Below are 7,257 nucleotides of genomic sequence, written 5' to 3'. Positions count from 1 at the left end.
CAGAAAAAGCCGCAGCAGCAGCTCCCCGTCGCTAGTACAAGAACCCACCAGTGTCGCTGGCGTTCAGCAGAACAGAACGGCTGCAGTGGGTCGCGCAGGTGGAATCAGCATCTCCCCCTTCCTGCTTAGTCTCACCCGTTTTCAGATCAGCCTTTTTCCTTATGTATGTGTACGTGTCACGCAGGAGCGTGTTCTCCTAAAGCCACTTACCTGCCCAACAGTTTTCTTAAATCTTTCGTTATTTGTTCCTCACCTCCGGGAAATTCGTATTGGGGCGTTTGTTCTACAGGAGAGCAGCAAAAGCAAGAAGAGAGTGAAAAACCAGTTGTGTGGTCACCTGGTTCAGGGAGGTGGAAATGAAACCCACCGAAAGTGGTGGTTAACCCTAGGCTTTGCCGGGCCAGAGCTGCCGGGGAGCTGGACACCGAAGGGCAGAGCACTCCGGTCCTTGCTGCAGGACCAGTTTCTAACACACTCCAGCCCGGAGGCAGCCTTTGAGGCCAGAGAGACGGAGCGCTTGAGGTGCCTGGCAGCTCTGGAGGGAAGAGCCACAGGTCTCAGCTTTCAGTAGTGTCTAAGCAAGCCTCTGTAGAAGAACTTGCCCACAGCTCCCGGATCACCCATCAGCCAGCACCCAAGACAGAGGAGCGAGTAGCCCTTTCCCAGCCTTTCCTGACTGTCATCCTCTGACGCCCACATCTCTGGTGGAGGAAGAGCCGGCACCACCTCCATGCCCCACCGAACCTGCCTTTCTCCCTGCCTTCAGCTACTCCTTCCCAGGCGCAGCTGGGCGCTGAGGCCAGCCCAGATGCTGCAGGGCCACTTTGGGTTCCCCTTCAGCCGTGGACTCTTTCTGCTCGTGCCCGACGCTGCCTGCTCCATGCCCAGCGGCCTCAGAGCACCGCTGCTGCAAGCACTGCAGCTGAGCGAGACCCCCTTCAGCGCCCACCCGCTGGTCATTTTCTGAAGGCAGATTTCTTCTGTTCCAGCTACATCTGTATGGTGAAATAAGATGTGCTGGGGGCTGCTTTCCGGGTTTAAGGTTGAGCAGTGCAGCATGACTGGTGAGTACGTGCCCAAGTTCTCCCCGAACCAGTACGCCTCTGCAAACTTGTGGCACAGGCAGCCACGGGCCAGTGTCCCAGCTCTGGTTAACCCCTAGTACGGGCCCAGCTTCCATCTGCGTTCCTTTTGCACTTATTTCTTCATTTGCTTTTGTTTTCTTTCCTATATATAGCATAGGGACTTCAACAGAGATATCCAACATCTCCACTCTGGCCCGGAGGCTGGTCGGTTCCCTTTTAGCCTTTCGCGACGCTCTGTATCCTGTCTGTGCAGAAGGAATCGCGATGAATGACAGGTCTATCTCTGGCATGTGTCGGCCCGTGTTTCTCTACCTTCTGCCCGTGTGCTACAGCAGTTATTATCCGGACCTTTGCCCTGAACACTGCAACTGCCTCTTACTATATCAAAGTGTTTTTCAGGCACGAAGCCTGTCTCTCTTGACAGCCTTTCCAGTGAAGTGGAGCCACATACACGTCAGATGATCCTCTTCCTAAGTCACCAAGCGTTGGCACTGAGGCAGGAATATTCCAGCTATTGACAGAAGTATGCATACACACTTTTTAGGATGGAACCAAGGAAGCCAAAAGAATAATACTTAAAGCGCTGCTGGCATGTTCTCTAGACCTATTTCCAGTGAATCGTCTTTGAGGAAACTCCTAAGAGGTCCAAGCAGAGACCTTCCGAAAGGCAGGACAATCTTTCAGCGTTGCAGCTGGCATGTCATTGCTTTAAGCTTCTTTAAAATCTGCGTAAGTTTCAAAGCAAGATTTAAAATGCAGAGTCTGTGGACCAGGCTTAATTTACTTTACTTTTAAAAATTGCTACTTTTCCAAAAGCGCTTACAATTGACGCAGCCGGTGCTGGTGCATTTGCAAGGAAGGGGTGAACCACATGTCTCAGCCAGTGCTGGTGAACTATTTTCCTGCCATCTTCTGCCTCCTTTGTGATTTTCCCCATCTGCTCCTTGCGGCCTTGACTCTGTCGATCCCTGCAAGTGACCACGAGCTTTGCTGCTGCCACCAGCTCTGGCTGCCCCTGAGGAGCAGTGGGGCGGCCAAGGAGGGGGCGTCGAGGTGGGTGTAGGAGGGCTGGTCCCCAGAATCTGCAATGGAGAACGGGGCCGCTTGCCCAGCCTGCGTGCCAGGAGCTCCCCATGTCCGATCCAGGCTGGCTGCTCACAGGTTTGTGGAAGACAGTGACTGGGAGCACTGGCAGCTGCCCGGAGCCCTGTTTACATGAACACTCCTGCTGCTTTTATCAGTGGCGGAGCCGCAGTGGGATATTTTTGGCATAAAAGCTAAGTGGAAATATAGCATATAAGTGTTCTCGAAATGGGAAGCTCTTGAGAACATACCTTAGGTCTGGACAGAGAATATAGCGCTCTGACTTCACCTCAGCTGTATTTACCAGCTATCTTCTGCTTTTTTCCCCCCTCTTTTGTCCAGTTGTGGTAGGAAATCCCATGATGCTGTTCGAAATAAATGCGTATGCCTAAGGAGCCAATATGTATCAGCCTAATAAAATACTGATGAGTGTGAAAGGAAGAAAATTACAAAAATAGCCATGTAAAAATAGTTTGCTTGCAAGCAGCATTGATAAGGCCATAGGAAGAAACGAGAAAGGGATAAATTTTGCAAATTTAGCTGGGAGAAAACCCTTTCTTTACTTCCCAGGAAGTAACATACCCCAGAAAAATCACACTGATAAGCAAAACAAAACAAAAGTCAGAGATCTGGTTGCTGTACAGGCTCTGATCTGTCCATAGAAAAATATTGGCATTTCCAGGAGGCAATGTTTTGGTGTTCAAGCTTAAAAGAGACAGTGGCTGAAATTTTTTTTCTTCAGTGGGAAAAAAAAAATAAAATTTGGCTTTATAAAGAAAAAAAAAAGAAGTGTGCTATGTGACTTCAGAGAAGGAAGAAGCTCAGAGGACTCTGTTTCATCATTCCCCTACAATGGCAAGCAGTCTGCTCTCCTGCTAAGGAGGGGAAAGCTACACCCAGCTGTTATTAGTTTGCTAGTCATGCAGTGTGACCAGACAATAAATAACGTGGCGTGCAGGTGCAAGGACAGTAGATGGCCAGGGTGGCCACCAGCTTACAGGCAAGCTTAGTGACAGCAGCAAAGACGGAAGAATGTGACCTCTGCTGCAGTGTTTTATCTGCTGTACAGATAAATGCATCTCATCCAGAAAGCCTTTCAGCAGTGCTCTGAGGAAATTCCTCATCAGGGCAGGAATGCCCAGAGGAGAGAGATAAAGAGGCGCAGAAAGTCCCTGTCATGCCATTACCCCATTGTCCCAGCAGCAGGTGAGTGAGGCTGTTTTGTTTTCAGGAGGAAATCCCTGTGGCTTGGGACAGAGAGCGCTGACCTTCTAGAAATGCGTTGGCACTGCTGATGCTATAATAAATGGCAGGGTTCAGAGCCAGCAGGTGCTAAAACACCATTCAGAAATTAAATATGAGTCTAGAGTGGACTCAGAGAATAATTTAGGTTGGAGGGGACCTCCAGAGGTCACCTAGTCCAGACTCTTTCTCAGAAGAGGGGGAGCTTCAACCTTGGATGAGGTTGCTCAGGGCTTTGTTCAAGTGAGTTCTTGCTCCTCCTCGTCTGTTGCCTCCCTGTACATGCACATCAGTAGGTGAAGAAAGCACCTTCCCTCTGTTACCGGCAGACTTACACTTCCACCCTCCACTGCTGAGGGACTCCAGTCCATCCTCCACAAGCTCGGCTGTCCCCCCAAGGTGCCTGCCTTTCGCCAGTCACCCCAGCAGTCCCTGCCAAGCCTGCGTATCCCCATCTCCCCTCCCAAAGGCTTGGTGCCACCAGTGGGCTGTACCTCCCCGCGGGCAGACCACCGCCATTGCCCCGGCAGGCACCTGGCAGGCCCACTGACCAGAGAGCCGTGTCCATTCTCAGGAGCCCCGTCCCATAAACAGGAGCAGGACATGAAGCTGCCCTCCTACCCCCAGACTACCTGTCCCCCTGGCAGTTTCTCACCGCGTTTGTGGCTCCTGGCAGAGTCAGGAGACGTGCGGTGTGGAAGCTGCGTAGGCCATGTAATCCTTCCTCCCGCGCCCCTGGCAGGGTCAATCAGTCTGGGAAACTTCTATCACTGCAGGTAGGAAACGGCAAAATGTTTTCTGGATCACAACTCTGGCAAACAGAGCAGGAAAGCAAATTTGAGAGGAAACACAGTGACCACCAGGATCGTGTCTTAGTACTGTCACATTCTTCCTCTGTCCTGAGCAAGTACTGTCCTGCTCTGCTACTGCCCACCCAGAATGATGCTGCAAGGATAATTGCCCCAGTCCGTTACCTTGACCTGTCTCGTCGCAGCATTCCTCTGGCTCGCCATCAAGCATGATTTACTTGCCTTTGCCTTCCTCGTCTAACCCCACCATCTCTATAACCTGTCTTTCAGTATTTATGACGGTCACAGCTACCCACCTCCTTCATTTGCCTTTGAGATTTTTAAAGCAGGAGCCCCTGTGCTTTGCTTTATGCTGCTCCTGATGCCTGGAGGCAGCGTCCTTCAAACCCTTCATTAAATCGTGCCTTTGACATGCCCTGTACAGAAAATAGGACAGCAGTTAGCTAGCGATGTGGCTGACCTCTGATGACTGGTGACTCAGCAATGTGATTTCCTTATTTCCCTGTATCCCTCCATCAGACCATCCATATCTGTTGCAGCCACATCAGGCTTCGCTGCTGAGAGCCCCCCGTCCGCCCCGACGCCCTGCCCGTGTGCCACTGGCACCCTGCGCTCGCCCCACGCTCCCCTCAGCACCGGGCTGGGCGCAGGGGGGGTCCCCTGTCCCCATCGGCGGCCGCTTTTTGCTGGTGAGCCCCCGTGCCCCGGGGACGCAGAGCCATCGGGTGGTCCCCGGTGGGCGATGCCTCCTCCCTCTCCTGGACTGGTGCACGCGGCTGCTGAATTGGGGGAAGCTGCGAGTTCTGCTGTTTCCGCTGCTTTTTAATGAGATTGTAAATACTCCGACGCAAGGAAAGTGCTTTTGTTCTGTCCAATACAATGCCAGATATGGGGGGGGGGTGTCAGTGTATGACTTGAGGTGCCTGCTTCTGCAGCAATACAAACAATAAATAGGCCTTAGCCATTCATAATTTATGACTTTTGTCATGAGCAATATATAGAAATTTTAGGCTGGTCGCTTGACTGACAAAGTACAAAGCAGCGCCCAAACTTTTAACCAGAGGCTTTTAACCTTCTGTCAGCATGAGCAAAAATCAGCTCGCTTCCAGAAAAATAACCAGAAGAAAGATAGCCAGAAAGATAACCATCATCTTTCAGACTTTTAAATAATTCCTGAACTGGGACTTGAGCTGAAAGCATTTTTAGCCCCTTTGTTGTCAAGACGCATGAAAAAGATTACTGATGCGGGAAGGAATGAAGAAGCAGAGCGAGCATAGATCTTTTCTGTAGTCCAGGTTTTGTCTCAGTCCTTGTAGAAGAGGGCACTAACACACCTGACAAGTGGAAACCTTCCGCAGCGGTGAGAACTACCGACAACCTTCGTGCGGTTCTGTGTCTCAGTCTTGGAAAACAAAGAATAGAGAGCCTCTGCAGTGCAGACAGAAGTCTTTCTGTAAAGCATCAAGTACAGATGCAAGATTTAGATCAACTTTTGCAGCTTTAATAGACAAAAAAGGTAAAATGCTTTTCTCGATGGGTCTCCATCTTTAAGCATTTATAACGGTAGCAGTGCTTTATAGGTCCGGACAGTAAATGCTCCCCGTGCCTCCACTGTGAGAGCGCAGACAATGACACAGCCAGTGTCATTTCCACTGCTGGCCAGGCTGCTGCTGCGCTTGGAGTGATCTTTGATAAGGTTTCGAGAGAAAGACAGAAAGAAAGAAGGCAAGGAAGCCTCCCCCACTTCAAATCCTTCAGGCTGACCTGTCAGCTTCTACGTTACTACATTTGGACTTGAATTTCTCACCAAGGTCAGAGCAGATTAGAAGCTGCTTTCATATCAGACAGAAATACTACTCCCTGGTGAACAGGGGGGTGTAGCTTCAGCATCTTTAAGTGGAAATAAAAGTTCAGTCTTCTCCAGCCAGCAGCGTGGAGTGCACGGGGGCCTCCCAGTATTAGCTCCAATTGCCACCCGCGGGTCATCTTCTCTCTGTAATCCCACGTCCTCCCCCTCTCAGTTTGGGTCTGAGCAGCAGACTCAAAAAGCATGACTGAAAATACCAGGAGAAAGATCAGATGATCATCTCATGATCACCAGCATTTGTTTCTTTTTGTGCTGTTTGTGGGAAATACAAAATAATTTTTTCTAAATCACCCTTAAAACACAACAGCAGAATTATGTGCAGCCAGGCTAGGGCTGGGTTTCGGGAGTGACCTCAGGACTCACATTTCCTCTTGCCCAAAGCTCAATTCACATTCGTAGGGAACTTGCTCAGTGGGAGACATGTTTTTCTTAAATGTTCAACAGCTGCATGGAAGCTAAGCAGCAGGAAAAACAGAGGGGCGAGCAAAGGATAAAAATAATAATACTGTATTCCCCCCTTGTCTTCTAAAACCCCAGTTCCCTCAAATAAAATGTGAGAAAGGAAAGTCTGAAAATCCTGGTGTGATGAGACCGAGGCCCATAGGATGAGTGGCGTGCCAGAGGTCATAAAGGAGCCTGAACAAAGCACGACATCCATAGTCCAGCCGTGTTTACAAAAATGTCTAGCTCCACCAGAATTAGCAATTGGATGCCAGCATGCAGAACAGCTAGAGGTTCTTTTCCAGTGCAAAGCTAAATAACACAGTGCTGAGGAAACGCATTGTGAAAGCAAAGGGGAGACAATTTTGTAAGAATTCTTTTTTTTTTAGAGCAGCCTAGCAATGCAAGAGGATTTGCTGAGGAAGATGTCTGGGGAAGCGCTACCATACCAGAGAAGGAAGGAGATGGTACTAGTCAGCAGGTGACCACAAAGATCAACGTGAACCAGAGTTTTCCATTTGGCCGCTGGACTTCCCATGCGCCGTTTTACACGTCAGAGATTGCACTTGCACCCCTTTTTTTCTCTGCCGTAGTGACAGTCTACAGCAGCGAGAGCAGCTGCTCAGCATAAATCGGAAGAAACTTTTCCCTGTGTGGGATGCCTCACTCTGCTGGAAATCAACTTTGGTGCATCTCACAAACAGAGAAGGAAGGGGAAATTCAGAGGAAG

The sequence above is a fragment of the Opisthocomus hoazin genome, chromosome 2 (assembly GCF_030867145.1).
Source record: "Opisthocomus hoazin isolate bOpiHoa1 chromosome 2, bOpiHoa1.hap1, whole genome shotgun sequence".
Taxonomy (NCBI): domain Eukaryota; kingdom Metazoa; phylum Chordata; class Aves; order Opisthocomiformes; family Opisthocomidae; genus Opisthocomus; species Opisthocomus hoazin.
This window is presented reverse-complemented; position numbering follows the sequence as displayed.